The sequence below is a fragment of the Heterodontus francisci genome, chromosome 47 (genome assembly GCF_036365525.1).
Source record: "Heterodontus francisci isolate sHetFra1 chromosome 47, sHetFra1.hap1, whole genome shotgun sequence".
NCBI classification, from domain to species: domain Eukaryota; kingdom Metazoa; phylum Chordata; class Chondrichthyes; order Heterodontiformes; family Heterodontidae; genus Heterodontus; species Heterodontus francisci.
In genome coordinates, this window is record NC_090417.1 from 11,559,820 (window position 1) to 11,578,653 (window position 18,834).

The following is an 18,834-nucleotide window of genomic DNA, read 5'->3' on the forward strand; positions in this document are numbered from 1 at the left end:
CATGGTTACCAGTCGTGTGGCATGAATATTGGCCATGTGCAAGAGGCCAGACTTGGAGAAATGGAGGGTTCTGGGGCTGGAGGAAGTGACGGAGATTGGTAGGTGGGTGTGAGGTTTTGGAGTGATTTGAAAACAAGGATGAGATCCTTCAAATGAAGATGTGACCTCACTGGGAGTCGATGTCGGTTAGCAAGTGTAGGGGCGATGGCTGAACAGGACTTGACACCAGTTAGGATAAGAGCAGCAGAAGTTTGGATGAGCTCAACTTGTTGGAGGGTGGAAAATTGGAGGCCGTCCAGGAGAATATTGGAATAGTTGAGTGTAGAGATCATGAGGTTAGTTGGTGTAATTGTGAAAGGCTATGTAGATTACCCCTCCTCCTTGTACCTTGCTTCCCTCCACAGAGCTGCCATTAGAACTTAAATCTCTTGCCAGGCACCATGATTGCAATGACCATCATGTCAGCTGTAGCTCAGTTGTAAGCATTCCTGCAGCCTCGCAGCCCAACTCCAGAAACCCGAGCACATCAGTTCGCTATTGAGGGAATGCTGCAGCATCAGAGGTGCTGTCTTTTGAATGAAATATGAAAGAGGAGTGCAGTTCTCCCTGTTGTCCTGACCAATATTTATTCCTCAATCAGCAGCATGAAAACAGATGATCTGATCATTACTATTTGTGAGATCTTGCTGTGTTAGCCTATAGTGACGACAGTTGAAAAAGAAATTCCTTGATTGGCTAAGAGTTTTGGCACATGCTGAAGTCATGAAAGGTGCCATGTCAATGCAAGTCTGTCTGACTTGGCTCTGATGTGGGTTCGTAGCTGGAATGATGGTACTGTATGACAAAAATGACCAGTGTTACATAGATAAGAACATCGGAATTAAGAGCAGGAGTAGACCCCTCGAGCCTGCTCCACTGTTCAAGAAGATCATGGCTGATCTGATTGTAACCTCAACTCCACATTCCCGCCTACCCCAATAACCTTTCATCCCGTTGCTTATCAAAAATCTATTGAACTCTGCCTTAAAATTATTCAAGGACTCTGCTTCCACCGCCTTTTGAGGAAGAGAGTTCCAAAGACTCACGACCCACTGAGATAAAAAAAATCTCCTCATCTCTGTGTTAAATGGGCGACCCCCTATTTTGACACAGTGACCCCCCTAGATCTAGATTCTCCCACAAGAGGAAACATCCTTTCCACATCCCCCGCCCCCTGTCTCGACCCTTCAGGATCTGATAGGTTTCATCAAGTCGCCTCTTACTGTTATAAACTCCAGCAGATGCAAACCTAGCCTGTCCAGTCTTTAATCATAAGACAACCCACACATTCCTGGTATTAGTCTAGTAAACTTCTCTGAACTGCTTCCAACACATTTATATCCTTTCTTAAATAAGGAGACCAGTACTGTGCACAGTGCTCCAGATGTGGTCTCAACAATGCACTGTATAACTGTAGCATTGCCTCCCTATTTTTGCATTCAATTCCCCTCTCAAGAAACAATAACATTCTATTAGCTTTCCTAATTACGTGCTGTACCTGCATACTAACCTTTTGCAATTCATGCACTAGGACACCCAGATCCCTCTGCATCTCAGAGCTCTGCAATCTCTCACCATTTAGATAATATGCTTCTTTTTTATTCTTCCTGCCCAAGTGGCCACTTTCCCACATTATGCTCCATTTGCCAGGTCTTTGCCCACTCACTTAACCTATCGATATCCCTTTGTAGCCCTATTATGCCCTCTTCACAAGTTACTTTCCTACCTATCTTTGTGTCATCAGCAAATTTAGCAACCATACCTTCGGTCCCTTCATCCAAGTCATTTATATAAATTGTAAAAAGTTGAGGCCCCAGCACGGATCCCTGTGGCACACCACTCGTTACATACTGCCAACCAGAAAATGACCCATTTATGCCTACTCTCTGTTTCCTGTTAGCTAGCCAATCTTCTATCCATGCCAAGATGTTAACACCTACACCATTTTCCGCAATAACCTTTCATGTGGCACCTTATCAAATGCCTTCCAGAAATCCAAGTACAATACATCCACCGGTTCCCCTTCATCCACAGCACAAGTAACTCCCTCAAAGAACTCCAATAAATTGGTTAAACATGATTTCCCTTTCACAAAACTATGTTGACACTGCCTGATTACCTTGAATTTTTCTAAGTGCCATGCGATAACATCTTTAACAAAAGCTTCTGACATTTTCCCTATTAAGCTAACTGGCCTGTAGTTTTCTGCTTTCTGTCTCCCTTTTTGAATAAAGGAGTTAAATTGGCTATTTTCCAATCTCATGGAACCTTCTTCGAATCTCGGGAACAGTGTTTCTGCACCCTCCCCCTGCCCTTTCCCCAGATCAACTTGTCAGTGGATATCAGGTGGGAGTAAGTGAGGGTTTAACCCTCAGCGTGTGTGTATGGCTGCTTGGCAACTCGAGAGGCTCTGCAGTCACTGGTGTGGATTGGCAGAGTGCCAACGAACAACGCAGAGTATATGTACAACTTAAAACTCTGCAAAAGGTCATCTCCCCTTCACCATTTTCAAAGATCCCTTTGCTGTTGTGTAACCTTGGCTGATCAGAACAAGAGCATCTGACTGGTTGCACAACACCTTGCCAGACATGAATCAGAAATCCGGTGTGTCAGACTGTTCACACATCGAGACGTTAGCACTGGTTGCCAAGCACAAGATAGCAGTGGGGAAACAGGCACTCAGGAACCTGTGCCAGCGACACAGTTCCCTTCCGTCTGCTCGCTCCAGTTGTTGCTCGTGCGGCTTTAAGTTTCAATAAGATCATTCTGTCCCGCAGCTGCCTAATAATCTTGTTGACCCACATTTCTGAAGGTGCTGTCTGGAGGACCTGGGGCACAAAGCAGACACACGACAGGTCAGTGGAGTTCAGTCCAGTTAATGTTTAAGCCTGAGCCGTGTCTGCCGTTGAAAGCAAGAAGGGAAGGAATACAACACTTCGGCCCTTTTCTCTGGGAAACTAATCCCTTGTACCTTGTTTGAGCTTGTTTTCAGATTTACGAAGCAGCTTCTTTGAGGCGCAAGGGAGAAGTTTAGAAATGTTGTGAGTTAATTTTTCTGATTGATGCGGTAGTTTAGTATTTGGATCATTTGTCATTCTGTTACAGCTACATGAGCTCAGTCAGCCTACAATAACAGCAGTGTGTCTTAGTGCAGTCCTTAAGAGGGCAAACAGATTCTTTGCTCTCTTAATTTCTCCTCCTCCTCCTCCTCATGCTGTGGTTTGGCACCGTGAATGTTGTTCATGCTCCAATATCTCACCCGACTGTCTAATCCTTAATTGGCCCAGACCACATAAGCTGGCTGTTTGACTGTGAGGAGCATCACAGCCAAACATCTCCAGCTGCACAGCAATTATTGGATCGCAATCTGGAGCAGCAAGCTTGGCGAATTTTGAGCTGACTCTAGTTGGGGGAGGAAGTGAAGCTGAGGCCAATTTGTCATCCAATTGGCTTGACCTTGTTGAGATGAGTTCATTGAGCTTGATTCAGGGAAGGCATGTTGAGCACTTTAGGCTGAGAGAATCAAGGCCACACTGGCTGCTCTATTTACCCAGTCAGCCACTGTGTGATCTTGAACCACAATTGAAATTGGAGAGTAATCTAACATGTTAATATTGTCCCCTATTCAAGGCAAACTGCTTCCCCACATTGCAGTACCCTGACATGCAGGGGGTGTACACTCATGACGATAGACACGCACCTCAGACTTCGAAAAGTAAACTATCTCATTCATGGATTGTGAACCCTTCCATTTGCCTCTCTTGACAGTCAAAGACAAGGCAAACTGAGTCTATTCCTGATAGCCAGTGTCCACCTGCCAACACATCCAACACTTGATTGTTGCTTTGAGCCAAAATTCAATTTTCAGGGCACAAGTTTGAATAAAAGAACAAACTAGGGATAAGGTGTTTCAGTTGGGAGGATTTTGTGTCACCGAAATGATTTCTTGGCATCAGAAGCTATTCGGAAATGGGTTTAATCAGCATCTGTTTGAGTGGAGATCAGAGATTAGGAGATGTGGCCGAGGTCAGTTTCATCTATGAACTGGACTTTTTCTTGTTGCTAAAACTTCTCATGTTCTTTCTTGTTGCTTTGAACTGCTGAGTGGGTGGGTGGATGGCTTTGTGACTGAGTACGCACACAGCAGACGAGTTGATTGAATGGAGCAGGATGAGGAGGAGTAATTGGAGCTTTTAATCAAATAAAGACACAGGCTAAGCATTGGCGTGTGCAATTCCTTTGTTGGAACATTTGTTGAGCATGAAGACTGGATTTGAAGACAGGAGCTTGACAACAGACACCCTTCTGAGCATGCAGTGTGCTCGTTGTGTCCAACCCTTCCCCAGTCCCAAGTGATTCTAAAATTCTAACAGGACTTGACAGTGTAGATGCAGGAAGCATGTTCCCGATGGTGGGGGAGTCCAGAACCAGAGGTCATAATCTTAAGGATTCGGGATAAACCTTTCAGGACTGAGATGAGGAGAAATATCTTCACCCAGAGAGTGGTGAGCCTGTGGAATTCGCTACCACAGAAAGCAGTTGAGGTCAAAACATTGTCTGTTTTCAAGAAGGAGTTAGATATAGCTCTTGGATCTGAAGAGATTAAAGGGTATGGGGCGAAAGCGGGAACAGGTTACTGAGTTGGATGATCAGCCATGATCGTCATGAAGGGCGGAGCAGATTCGAAGGGCTGAATGGCCTACTCCTGCTCCTATTTTCTATGTTTCTATGATTGGTGTCAGAGCTCTGGGAATCCCCAGCACTCTTTCTGTTCAGCATGCCATATGAGGGTAGGGAGAGTTGTATTGCAAGGAGCTGATTCCTGTTAATCATTCTTGTCCACTCTCAGGGTGAGCAAGTGTTGCATTGTACTTGTGCCTTTTGCAACCTTAGGAATTGCCAAAGCAATTTGTGGCCAATGATAATGGTTCCCAATCTGTGAAGTGCAGAAGGCACACTTTTTGGAGTGTACTCGCCCTTGTAATGTAGTAAAAGCGGCAGCCAATTTGCACACAGCAAGCTCCCACAACCAGCAGTGTGATAAATTTGTTTGTGCTGTAGGTTGAGGGATTAATATTGGCCAGGGTGCCAGGCTGAATGTCCCCCCTCTTCTCCAAAATAGTGGCATGGCTTGTTCAGTGAAAGAAGGTACCTCCAACATTGCAGCCCTCCCTCAGTACTGTGCAGCGCCAGCCTACGTTTTGTGTTCTGGTCTCCAGCGAAGTTAACCCGCAGCCTTCTGACTCGAAAGCAAGCGTGTTAGATCCCGAGCGACGACTCTACCAATAAGACTGGCACAGTGCACCAAGGCATTGTTGAGTGTCTTGGTGATGACACATCAGAAATGGTTACCAGATTTAAAAAAAATAGAAAGTGCTGGAAACACTGAGCAAGTCTCGCAGCATCCATGAAGAAAGGAGCAAGGGTTAACTTTTGACCTCAAAGATTAGCAACTTGAAATGTTAACTCTTTCTCTCTCCACAGATGCTACCTGACCTTGGCAGCATTTTCTGTTTTTATTTGCAGCATGAGCATTATTTTGTTTTCGTGTTGTAGTTCTGGGGATTACTCATCCTCTCATGAACCCAGGCTGTCGGATGGAGCTGCAGTGTCTGAGACACGGTGAGATGTGGCTGCATGCACCTTGGTTTGGCACCATTGTGTTCTGCTGGCTTGTAGCCTCATTCAGTGTAGAGCAAAGTGTGTTTTGCTGTGCTGACAGCGGCTCACTGGGAAAGATATTTTCGTGCTTCCTTTCATGTCCTAGATCCGAGAGAGGTTGACATGGTGTGAGGCTGAGAGAGCCGCCTCTTCACGTTGCAAGGCTGATGGCACTGCTGCTAGGTGTTTAAAAGGCCTCGGTCAGTCTCGTTGCTGGCTGGGTCAAGTGGCCAGCTGAAAGGTGAAGATTGATGACAGCTCATACACAGACTGATGGTATGTACATGCCACTGGGTAGGGAGGAAGAACTAGCCTTCAGTATTCCTCTGTAGTTTATGGTGCACAAACTGTCAATGAAGATAGACATGTCATGTTGAACGGATGAAGCTATACCTCATTTAAGTCACTGTTTAAAACTAACATCTAATCAGAGTAAACAGGAGCATGAGCACTTCCATGTGTGTTAACAACATGGTGTGATACAAAAAGTATTCTAGGATTTTAATGTGACACTGCAATGTGCAAAATTCTTAATATGGTGCTCACCTGGCACTGCTCACAGTGAGCTAAAAAAGTGTGTCTCTTGCCTCTCTGTGATCTTGATTGTTGCTCTCTTTCTCTCTCCGTGACTTGTCTGCGTATGTGTATCTCTGTGACTCTTGTTCTGCTTCTGTCACTTAGTTGTACTTGTTAATTTTCCTCCCATTAGTATGGTTGATGGGTAACTGGTGAGCGTGGTGATGTGTTACAAGAGCCCATGCATTGTGCTCGCCCACCAAACCCTGAGAGACTATTCCTTTGTCAGTCCTGTCCCACTCCTCCACATTGACCCCATTGCCTTGTGTCACCATTGGTTTTGGCACATGGTCACCTGTGTGGAGTGGCCCCTTGTACCCTGAGATTTTCCCTCATCACTGTGCACGCCTATCATCCTCTGCCTTTCTCCTATCAACCCTACATCCCACTCATCTCCTTCATCTGCCTTTGCTGAAGTTCAGGTGAATGTCATTCCAACCTGTGTATTTTTCTTCCTCCTGTCCTCCACTTCTGCTCAATCCCGCATTCCCATCAATCCGTTTACTTTCTCTGCTGCTGCTTTGCCCCTTGGCTCCTTCTCATGCTTTGTTGCAATTCCCACTCCCCGAAACTTGGCAACCTTCTTGTCCTTATGCACACATAGATCCTTAACATTGAAAAATGTACAACACACTTCAGAGAGATGTGAGGGAATTTGGACACCAAGCCAAAGCAGAAGATATTAGGAGGGGTTCGGACTTGAAAGGACTGAAATAGGGGCTGAGAATTTGAGGTATTGGGGGACCAGGAGTCTAACTTAGTGCCAGCTGTGAGTTCTCGAAGTCTTCTGCAAGAGTTCATATCACTGGAGGGCGGAGGATGGAAAGCCAAGCAGGAGAAGATTGCAAGAGTCGTGTCTGGTGATAATTATCTCATGGGTGAGTAACTGAGAAGTGGATATGGTCTGAGGAAAGGAGGAGACTGATGCTGGAGGTGGGCCATGTGATCTTCCTGATGAAGGGCACTTGAGGGTGGAAGCTCAGTTTAGATTCAAGCAGGTTGCCAATGAATGTGCACAGGTTCTGGGAGGGCTTGCTGGATGGAGATCAGGAGCAGGAAGCTTGGTTGAACTGCCACTTGCTGACCTGGTGTGTAGATGAGGGTAGTGCAGTTGATGTAGTTTACATGGATTTCAGCAAAGCCTTTGACAAGGTCCCACATGGGAGCAAGAAAGCAAATGCACATGGGATACAGGATAACTCGATAAGGTGGATTCAAAATTGGCTTAGCTGAAGGAGACGGAGAGTGATGACAGACGCCTGTTTTAGTGACTGGAAGCCAGTGTCCAGTGGCGTACCACAGGGATCTGTGCTGGGTCCCCTATTGTTTGTCATTTATATAAACAACATAGATGACTATGTGGGGGGGTAGGATCAGTAAGTTCGCGGATGACACGAAGATTGGCCGAGTGGTTAACAGTGAGGTTGATTGTCTTGCGTAACAGGAAGATGTAGACGGAATGGTCAAACGGGCAGAAAAGTGGCAGATGGAATTTAACCCTGAAAAGTGTGAGGTGATACACTTTGGAAGGAGTAATGTGACACGGAAGTATTCAATGAATGGCCTGACACTGGGAAGTTCCGAGGAACAAAGGGACCTTGGCGTGTTTGTCCATAGATCTCTGAAGGTGGAAGGGCAGGTTCATAGGGTGGTGAAAAAGGCATATGGGACACTTGCCTTTATCAATCGAGGCATAGATTACAAAAGCAGGGAGGTCATGATGGAGTTGTTTAGAACTTTGGTAAGGCCACAGCTGTAGTACTGTGTGCAATTCTGGTCGCCACATTATAGGAAGGATGTGATTGCAGTGGAGGGGGTGCAGAGGCGATTCACCAGGATGTTGCCTGGGATGGAACATTTAAGCTATGAAGAGAGGTTGGATAGGCTTAGGTTGTTTTCGCTGGAGCAGAGAAGACTGAGGGGTGACCTGATCGAGGTGTACAAGATTATGAGGGGCATGGACAGGGTGGATAGGGAGCAGCTGTTCCCCTTAGTTGAAGGGTCAGTTACAAGGGGACACAAGTTTAAGGTGAGGGGCAGGAGGTTTCGGGGGGATTTGAGGAAGAAGTTTTTTTACCCAGAGGGTGGTGACGGTCTGGAATGCCCTGCCTGGGAGGGTGGTTGAGGCAGGTTGCCTCACATCCTTTAAAAAGTACCTGGATGAGCACTTGGCACGTCATAACATTCAAGGCTATGGGCCAAGTGCTGGCAAATGGAATAGGTAGAGAGGTCAGGTGTCTTTAATGCATCGGTGCAGACTCGATGGGCCGAAGGACCTCTTCTGCACTGTGTTCTTCTGTGATTCTGTGCATTGGTCTTCTGAAGTGCCCTTGATTTTTGACTTCCAAGATGCTATATAGAGGAATGTTGTTCAAATTTTCAGTCATGAGCCTTGGATTAGTGCGAAAATAAAAGGAAAATGCTGCAGATGCTGGAAATCTGAAATAAAAACAAGAAATGCTGGTAATACTCAGCAGGTCAGGCAGCATCTGTGGAAAGAGAAGCAGAGTTAACGTTTCAGGTCAGTGACCCTTCATCAGAACCCGAAACGTTAACTCTTCTTTTTCCACAGATGCTGCCAGACCTGCTGAGTATCCATAAATGATTTGGAGGAAAGTATAGGTGGTCTGATTAGCAAGTTTGCAGACGACACTAAGATTGGTGGAGTAGCAGATAGTGAAGGGGACTGTCAGAGAATACAGCAGAATATAGATAGACTGGAGAGTTGGGCAGAGAAATGGCAGATGGAGTTCAATCAGGGCAAATGCGAGGTGATGCATTTTGGAAGATCCAATTCAAGAGTGAACTATACAGTAAATGGAAAAGTCCTGGGGAAAATTGATGCACAGAGAGATTTGGGTGTTCAGGTCCATTGTTCCCTGAAGGTGGCAACGCAGGTCAATGGAGTGGTCAAGAAGGCATACGGCATGCTTTCCTTCATCGGACGGGGTATTGAGTACAAGAGTTGGCAGGTCATGTTACAGTTGTATAAGACTTTGGTTCGGCCACATTTGGAATACCGCGTGCAGTTCTGGTCGCCACATTACCAAAAGGATGTGGATGCTTTGGAGAGGGTGCAGAGGAGGTTCACCAGGATGTTGCCTGGTATGGAGGGCGCTAGCTATGAAGAGAGGTTGAGTAGATTAGGATTATTTTCATTAGAAAGACGGAGGTTGAGGGGGGACCTGATTGAGGTGCACAAAATCATGAGAGATATAGACAGGGTGGATAGCAAGAAGCTTTTTCCCAGAGTGGGGGATTCAATTACTCGGGGTCACGAGTTCAAAGTGAGAGGGGAAAAGTTTAGGGGGGATATGCGTGGAAAGTTCTTTACGCAGAGGGTGGTGGGTGCCTGGAACGTGTTGCCAGCGGAGGTGGTAGACGCGGGCACGATAGCGTCTTTTAAGACGTATCTGGACAGATACATGAATGGGCAGGAAGCAAAGAGATACAGACCCTTAGAAAATAGGCGACAGGTTTAGATAGAGGATCTGGATCGGCGCAGGCTTGGAGGGCCGAAGGGCCTGTTCCTGTGCTGTAATTTTCTTTGTTCTTTGTTCTTTATTTCTGGGGAATAATAATCCCTTACTCAGTTCCCATCCTTGTGACCTTCTGGCTGGTGTGTGGTTCAGCAAAACTGCCAGGTGGGGCATTTGACGAGTGAGGGAAACATGAAGACAGTGTTAGCCCTCCCTTGTTAATGTCGCCACAAGTCCCTCTCCCTCTCTCTCTAACTTCCATTTCATGTGTCCACCCACAGTTGGAGAATATTGTTGATGGTGAATCAGAGTTACTGTGCCCATTGCTGGAGGGCAGGGGAAGTGGGATTGAATTTGATCAATTTTAACCAGGTTTCGACTGAGACTCCAGACTTGGTGCTGAATGCCATCGCCTTGCTTTGTTTAAGATGCTGGTCGTGTGCAGGCTCCACCTGACGTGGCCCTGAGTTACACGGACCTGGCAGGGCCCAGGTGCCATTCCCAACCAGCCCGCAGGGTACACTGAGCTCGCTAATTGGGGCCTGGCAGTGCTATTACAGCCTGGCTGCACATTATCCTGTGGCCGCTAGCTGGTGGGAAGATCATGTGTGTAGGAAGGATTACATCAGTCTGTGATGACTATCGGGGCCAAACAGTTGCTTGGGTGAGGCGCTGGAGGGCTGTCAGCAACACCCCCACCCCGGCAACCTTGCCCAGAGCACTAACAGCTAGGGCCTTGGGGAAAGTAGGGGTGACTGCTTTTTGATGGGGGCAGGAGGGAACAAAGATGGAACCCAGGATTGAGTGGCATATCATTCATCTGAGGCGGTGTACCTTTAAATGGAACGAAATGTCTGCAAAAACACTTCTCACCTACCCCCATCTCTCTTCCATCTGTCACCCAGCTGCTGGTGTGTTTGTGGCCTCGCCCATTTTCAGTACATTCCCTGCAGAGCTAACTGTGGAGTGGCCTGTATTGCTCCTCTTGTGCTCAGTGTGATAGTCTCCCACGGCAGTAACTGGTGCCAGCAGCAACTGGGAATGGCTGATGTCATTACTTCTCTTGTGAGTCAGTCACTAACTGAGACTGATGGTGTATGTGAGGTTGACTGCACATATCTCTTCACAGGGGACGGGTGTGCAAGAGACGCCATTCAGTGGAGATTCTTTGCCACCACGCCTAGCTGTAGTGAGGGCCGTGTGAGAGCTTCCTTGCCTTTTCTGTCTCCCAGGTGCTGCAAGCAGCAGCTGCAAATGCCTGCTCGACTTGGAGGCGAGACTTTAACTGCCTTGAACACCAGAGTTTCTCCGTAACACTCAGAACAAGACACTGAGGAACTGAGATCCTGGAGAGTAGCCAGATTTGTTTACAAGTCCTTGACTTAGGGGAAAGGATCTTCTAACGCTTGAAGGTGGGTGTCCAGCTGCCTTTGCTTAAGGTTGAAAATCTGTTTTTGGCGATGATGGGCCTGTTAACTTCCTCTTTTCAGTCGAAAAACTGTTTGATTTTCAGACGAGTGTTTTTAAAAGAGCACAAGAGGAGGCAGGAAGGACCTCTGTATTATCTGTCTTATCTGAGCACTGCACTCTCTACACGATGCACTTGGGTCTCCATGTAAAGCTTGAACCGATGACTTTTTGACCTTGGATCCTCCCCCCTCCCCTGCCGCCCCCCACTCCGACAACTCAACCAGACTGGGGACTCTATCTCTGCTGTCATAGTTATCTGGACCTGTTAGCAGCGGCTGCTTGTTTTGACCCGGCTAAATTCAGGTCTGTGCAGCGACTGCTGCCTCAAGTCTCAGTCCTCAAGTGGTCTCCAGTACTACTGGTTCAGTGCTCCTTGGTCAAACTCTCCCAAGGTGAGGAAAGCAAGTGGGAAATTCCACATCTTGTGGGTCCTGCCCGTTTGCTCGTGATCCTCCACAGCCCATTGTGGTCTGAGTTCATCTGTCACAGCTGCATGTTAAGACTTACCAGTGTGAGTACACTGGGGTTGATGTGAGGACCTGAATATTGAGTATGTCACCCTGCTATAGCTTGTGTCCAGGAAGCATGATGCTTTTTGTGTCTGCACAGAGCTAGTACATGACTCCGGGTGAAAGTGGGCCAAGTTATAAAAAGCTGGCAATCGATGAAATCCTGAGAGAGAGGAACACTGTTAATCCAGTTAGTTCCTCATTGTGCAATGCTGTATTAAAATCTCTGACAGTGATGTCACAGGGAGCAGCTGGGCTTGAGTTCTGAGTGTCTGTGGCAGGTGAGTGTGTCTGTTTGCTTGTGGGGTAGGGGGGGACGAATATCTGTGCGGGGGTGTAGGCTGGGTGCTTGTGTGTGAAGAGGGGTGGGGGTGTTTGTTTCGATGGGGGTAGGGGTTGCTGTTCCTTTGAGGGTGAGTAAGCTGGTGAAATCGTCCAAATACAGCAAACACATCCCAGTGTTTCCATTGTGGAAATAGCTTATCTACAAACAATTGGAAAATCATAGAATAATAGCAATTTATAGCAAGGGAGGAGGCCATTCGGCCCATTGTGCCCATGCCAGCCTACTAGGAGCCATCCGGCCTAATCCCACTTTGCAGCTCTTGGTCCATAGTCTTGTCGGTTACAGCACTTCAAGTGCACATGCAAGTACTTTTTAAATGTTGCGGGTTTCTGCCTTGACCATCCTTTCAGGCATTGAGTTCCAGACACCCAGCACCCTCTGAGTGAAAAGATTTCCCCTGTAAACCTCCTACTTCATAGCCTAAATCTATGTCCCCGGGAATAAACCCTTCAGTGTCGGAAAAAGTGTGAGAATATCCTGAGGCAGCACGAGGTTGAGTTACATCTGGGAACCAAGAATTAATCAGCTCCAACTTGTGCAGATTGACCCTTTCTGAGCATTAACACACACAGATCTGAGAAATCCTGTTAACTCCCAGCATAATATACACAACAGTGTTATAACGTAGTGCATGGCATGTTGTGTTGACTATGTGGAATGTAACACATGGTGTTCCTGGGGTATTTGATTTCATGAGTGGACTAACTATGAATGCATAAATATACACATTGCATATATCCCATTAACAACATTGATATATCAAATTCACTGGATGTAATACTGCATATTTTATGCCAGAACATACTGTGGAGGAACAGGTCTCGCTAAAACACTCTGAATGGGACACTGTCTGTCAGAATATTCTGCCCAAGAACATGAGCTTTCTGTGTAATGTATATCCAAATGTCTGAGCTCAACAACACAGCGTCTAATTCCTGATTCAATAACCAGCAATATGTGATATGTTTTCCATTGCTCCAAAAAGTGTGCCACTCGCATACAAGAATCTCTCAGCAACCATCCAAATCCAAGTATTGTATTTCGGACCAGATGCAGAAATTGTCAAAATGAAACATGGATCTGGAGCCTGAAGTGGTGACAATTGGCCAAGTTGTTCATGAAGAATTCCGATTCTCTGGGTCTGCCTCTTTAGATCATTTCTCCACAGGGAGTGCTCGAGCAGTACCTTAAAGGAACAGGTGATTTTTGGAAGCCTGCACCCTCATTGCAGGCTGCTGGTCAGCAATGCAACAGAACTTGGTGAATTCCCCTGGGGTGAGAAGGCAATGCAGAATGTGCACTGGGATTCATTTGGTTGTTCTTTCAAAGTGCTTGCACAGGAACAAAGGGCTGAATGGCCGCCTGTGCTGGATCATTTTATGATTGAATGAAGCTAAGACGCATTGTACCCATTAGCACAGTGTTTGCTATAAAGTGTATATGAAGCAGCATTGAGTTCTGCAAACAACTGTTGGCTGTTGTATTCTATATTGATGATCACTCTCGCAACTCATGTGTTCCATGCTGGAATAGTATGAATTCCTCATTCTTTGCATGTTGGTAATACGAATTCCAAGAGCATTATGGTGATTAACAGTGTTCTTATCCAGTATAGACAGTCATGTTCTTCCAATTAACAGCAGTGTATTTTCGATCAGATGATTCTATTCAGTTAAGGTGCTGTGTGTAATTGTCTCCTGTATACAGTAATGGGACAGCCAGTAGCTGATGGTGTTGGACAGAAACACAGATAGGAGCGTGCCCGAGGTGTCCCTGGTGAGTCGGAGAGCCAATGGCAGGTTCCCGGGTGTTGTGTCTCAGTCCTGTGAACATGAGGAAAGGAAAAGAGGATTAACTGATGTGTTGTATTCATTGACTCTTGTCCCTGCCTTCCTGGCTTTGTTCAGAACCTTTGTCTTCATTGTTTTAGAACTTTGCTGTTGTCCCCAATGCTCCTAATACCCCACCCTTCTCCCTGCCCATGCCCTAACTGTGCTGGTTCAGATTATCACACCATGGCTTCCTCCCCTCCTGGCTGGCCCTCTTCAGTCTACAGGAATTGTTCAAACCCAAGGTTGACCTTACAATTTCCTGGTTTACTGTATCTTCTCTGCAGCTCTCTGAACCTTGTTCCTGCTCCTGCCACACCAGCTTTGGCTGTGATACAATGAGTCACAGACCAGGATTGCTGTTCTACCATGCGACTGCAGCTTTGAGATTGCAGATTGCCAACTTGCCGTTCCTTGTGAGAGGAACAACCACTTGGCATGTAAGGAGCCTGATCAGTCATTTCCAAATCACTTCTGAACATAGTGGGCTGAGCCCTTCCCCCTCTCCTCTCGCCAAGTTCTCCCTGCACTGCTCGATAAGCCTGGAAATCACATCCAACAATTCTTCTACTCCACAGTTAATGGCCACCTCAAACACGCTCCTTTTTTTTTCTCACCCATCAATCGACCTCCCCTACCCATCTGGAACAGGAAGTGGAAGAGTTAGTTTCCTTATCTCTGACATGGACTCCATCCATGCAGTTGCTTCTGCTCCCGAGTCGGCTTTTCCCCTTCAGACACTTCTTGATGCAGCCCAATCCCCTGCCATTCTGTGCTATCAACCTTAACCCTGTAGCCCTGGTCTACTGCCTTTGCCAAGTTGATCGTTTGGCTGAAAATGTGAGCTCCTCCTGCTCCCTCAGCCAGTTCTTGGCCCCAGTGCTGAGCTTTTGATTTTGGGCTGATGGATGGTGATGGTGATCTCCTCAGCCGAGGTCTCCTGGTGTGGGAGGTAGTTTGAGGGGAGGTGGGAGGAAGAGGTTTGAGAAGTTGGTCCGCTGTGGAGAATTGGAGCGATGGCTTGTGTTTCATCAGGATAATGGGAGTCATCAGGGAAGTTTGCAGAGGACCGTAGATTTCCACGTCAAACTGCCATCACTGCACACCTCCGAAGCCTGTCTAATGCTAAACCTATACTTGAAACCTTGCCTTGCGCCTTTCACTTTCTTCAGAGTGGCGTTGTTTCCTGTGGCCTGGGAGAGTCTGTTGCAAAAGCTTCCTTTCACAGCCCCTCTACTGTACCGACCCACCTACCTCCCTCGACCCTCTCACTGTCCATTTGCAGGCTGCCACTCAATAAGATAATCCAGACATGGCCTCCGCTCCCATATGTTTGATGTTGACACCCAGCTGTATGCCTCCGGCACATCAACCTTGACCTCTGGGTGTTGCCGGATGCCTGATTATCAAGATTGCATGAGTCACGTCTTTATGCAACTGTGGAGTGGGAAGCCATGCTTTCTGGTTGCTCGCATTGTGTGTAGCAAGCAGCAGGAGGCCTTGTATTAATGGGCTTCCTCTTTTTCTGTGCCATTGGGTGCTGAGGTGAATTCTCGGACCATCTGCTGTCATTTGGTTCTTTGAAGTAAGCACAGACCTTGCTGCTCTGTCAGTGTCAGTACTTCAAGCGGGTACATGATGTACCCAAATTACATGTAGAATACGGCAGATGCTGGAAATCTGAAATCAAAAGAAATACTCAACAGGTCTGACAGCATCTGTGGAGAGAGAAATCGAGTTCATGTTTCAGGTCTGTGACCTTTGATCAGAACTGACAGCTTGTCTATCCACTAATGTTGCCTGACCTCCTGAATATTTGGAACACTTTGTGTTTTTCTCACAGTATGTACCTCGTCAGCTGTGCAGCAGCTTGAAACAACACACATTTCTGAAATGCTGAAGGATTTGGGTATGTCATAGCCTGTGGCTGCCCTTGTTTGCTGCGTGCAACTCCAGTGCATGTATCTCACCTTTGATTACAGGTTCCAACCTGCTCTCTTGCATTTTCTTTTCCATAATGATGTCTGAAAGGTTTGATGGTGTAAGGTGTGGCTGAGGTTTCAGTTGCTGCCACAATGCAGGTTGTTTTCAAACTACTGCTTCAGTTCACATTGTTGCCAAACATACTGCCCATTTTATATGGCAATAGCTCAGGCTCTGGCTCCTGACATTCTTCAAATCATCTTTAAGCTCATGGGCAGAGTCCAAAGTGCATTCTCTCACCCAGCGCATCAACTGGCGTATTCTCCACTTGCTCATTGATGGGCCTTGCCCCACCCTCCCTCATTAACCCATTCTTCTGCTCCACTCCCAGGGTACAGGCTTCATGAAATTCTTTTAGGAAACCCTTATGTTTCAGTACCTCTCTTTGCATCTTTATGGGGCTCTTAATAACCTACCTCTCAGTTCTTCCCGCACTCTACTGAGTTGCTTTGTGCAAGTCAACTTATCTTCACACAGCTTTCGGATACTAGAGCAGTGTTGGTGGTGGAGAGAGGGCCTCACCCAGATGGGAGAGTTTGGTGCTCCATAAACTTGACTGTTTGTTTCAGCTAATTGTTCTGCTATGAATCTCTCAAAACTGGCCTACGACCAACCATGTGGTTTTCAGCGTTGAAATGTACTCCAAGGTCATGGCGAGAGGGCTCCAGTTTGGAGCCGCTGAAAGGCCATGTTGCATCATTCACATGATCCTTAGTTCCTGGTAAAAGGCCTGTGAGGTTGAGAGAGCTATGTCGAAGACAAAGGGTTGGGAGAGATTGCTTAGTGTTCTGCTTTCTAGGGTCATGGAATTTAACGTAATGCCTCACAAAAACAGGACCGTCAAAGAAAGTGAGCAGAAGAGCAGCTGGAAACAGAACTGTCGCAAAAACGAGTGCTAAAAGGAATACCTGCCTTCCCAGAGAGCAGGCCAGGGGACAGAGGGTGTTGGAAAGCAGGGGCGCAGAAACAGCTTGAAGATTTTCACCAACTCGTCAACTGAACAGATGGCCTAAGTGCTTATTGTCTGAGAGATTCCTTGATCAAGTATATTATTTGAACTTTGCATTTCACCCTCAACCCATGAAGAAAGACTGCAAGTAATGGAGGAAGCCAGGATGGAGCCTGGGGCAAAGGCAGTATGTCCTCCCTCATTGCTGGGTTTAATGTCACAGTAATCAGCAACCTTGTGACGCTGTGTCACAAAGGTCACTAAGAGCAAGAACACAGTCTGACTGTAAATACCTCTTACCCTTGGGCTCACCAGCGATCTAATGATGTCCCACAACGAGAGCAACAAATTGAGTACAGCCTGGGCCTTAATTGCTCAAGTGTGACTCAGTACAATGATGAGGGGAACTGCAAATCATTTTCTGGCAAAAAAAAATGCCATGTAGGGAGAATTCTGTCCAAGTTTCCCCTTCTTAATGTCACTGGAAAAGTTGGTAACGTAACAGTCAATTCTTGCACTCGAATTGGGGCTGACTATAAATCTCAGGAGCTGACGAGCAGTCCAATTGTCTGTCCATTGGAGGACTGTGTCTGAATAAGATGGAACTGGCATTTGATGGTGCTAGAACTGGAAGGGCTGCCAAAACAAATCGACTTTGGGCCGAGAGTTTTCAGGAAGTTGGGTGCCCGCATACTGGTAACTGCTGTCCTCTCATGCCCCTGGACTCCTAGCCTTTCCAGGTACGTATGACAAGCTGCAGAGCATAGACTGTGTGAGAGCGTTTCCTTTATTTGACTGAAAACAAAATGCTGAGCTAAGATGGTTTTATTTTGCCCCTTTGCTTTTGTTTGAAATGAAACTTTGTGCTTAATGTTTGGGATTAAAAATCAAATGACAGGCCAGCACCTTATCTCTCAGCTGGGTAATGTATTTAATGGGGCATGTTTCTCTCATTGTTGTGTGCAGCAGACAATGCAAGAAAATTTCATCCAGGGAAATATGTTTTGAGTGGAGGCCGCTGGGTGCTGCTGTCGGGGTTGAACATATATCAGCACAGCAGTCAACACTCGGCAAATGCCAGGTGTGAGATTCAGCACTAGCTTTTGGACCTTTAATTGTCATTAGACACACACAGTTCAAAAAGACAAGCTGTGCTCACAGCATGGGACACGGGCCTGGAATGAGTGGGAAAAAGTCAGATGCCTCTCCCTATTCTCAGCTCTCGTTCTCTCACTCACACACACTGTCTCAATTTCCCTCTCTTTGTCCACAGTACGTGTGGCAGTCGGATTTCTAAGTGTTTCCTCTTGATGCCCCTCAGTGTGGTGGCTGGTTATAATTTTAGCAGAGGCTTTTGACAATCACTGTGAATACTGGGGTATTGGTTACCTTGAGGAGAGCAATATTGAGTTAGCAGTGTATTAGATCACCATGCTAGAATGGGAGATTGCAAAGTCACGCAAGATTCCCATCGACTTCCACGACTGTTGTGTTAGGCTTCTGAAAGCATGCACTAAGGGCTCTGGTGTTAGCGACAAATTTGGTAGTCTTCAACTCAAAATACAAGTCATGATAAAAGGGTGTTCTTGGCCAAAGAATTTTGTCCATGTTGCCATTTTTCTCATGGGAATTTTCCATGTGTGTGAAGAAGCTGTGCTGTCTTTGAGCTGAACTCCTTAGCAGCAACACCCAATGGGAGGCACAATAATGCAATCATTGCAGGATAAGTGCTGTTTGTTTCAAGTCTTTGCTGCCATGTCCTGGATCAGCTGTGGCTCACTATGTTACTGTCTCATCAAGTGAAGTACTGAGGGAGCACTGCACTGTCACAAGTGCTGTCTTTTGAATAAGACGTTAAACCGAGGCCCCATCAGTTCTCTTCAGGTCCCATGAAAATCATTTGAAGAGCAATGGAGTTTTCCCCAGTGTCAAGGCCAATATTTATCTCTCAATCAAGGTGGCTTGGAGATTATCTGGTTATTATCAAATTGCT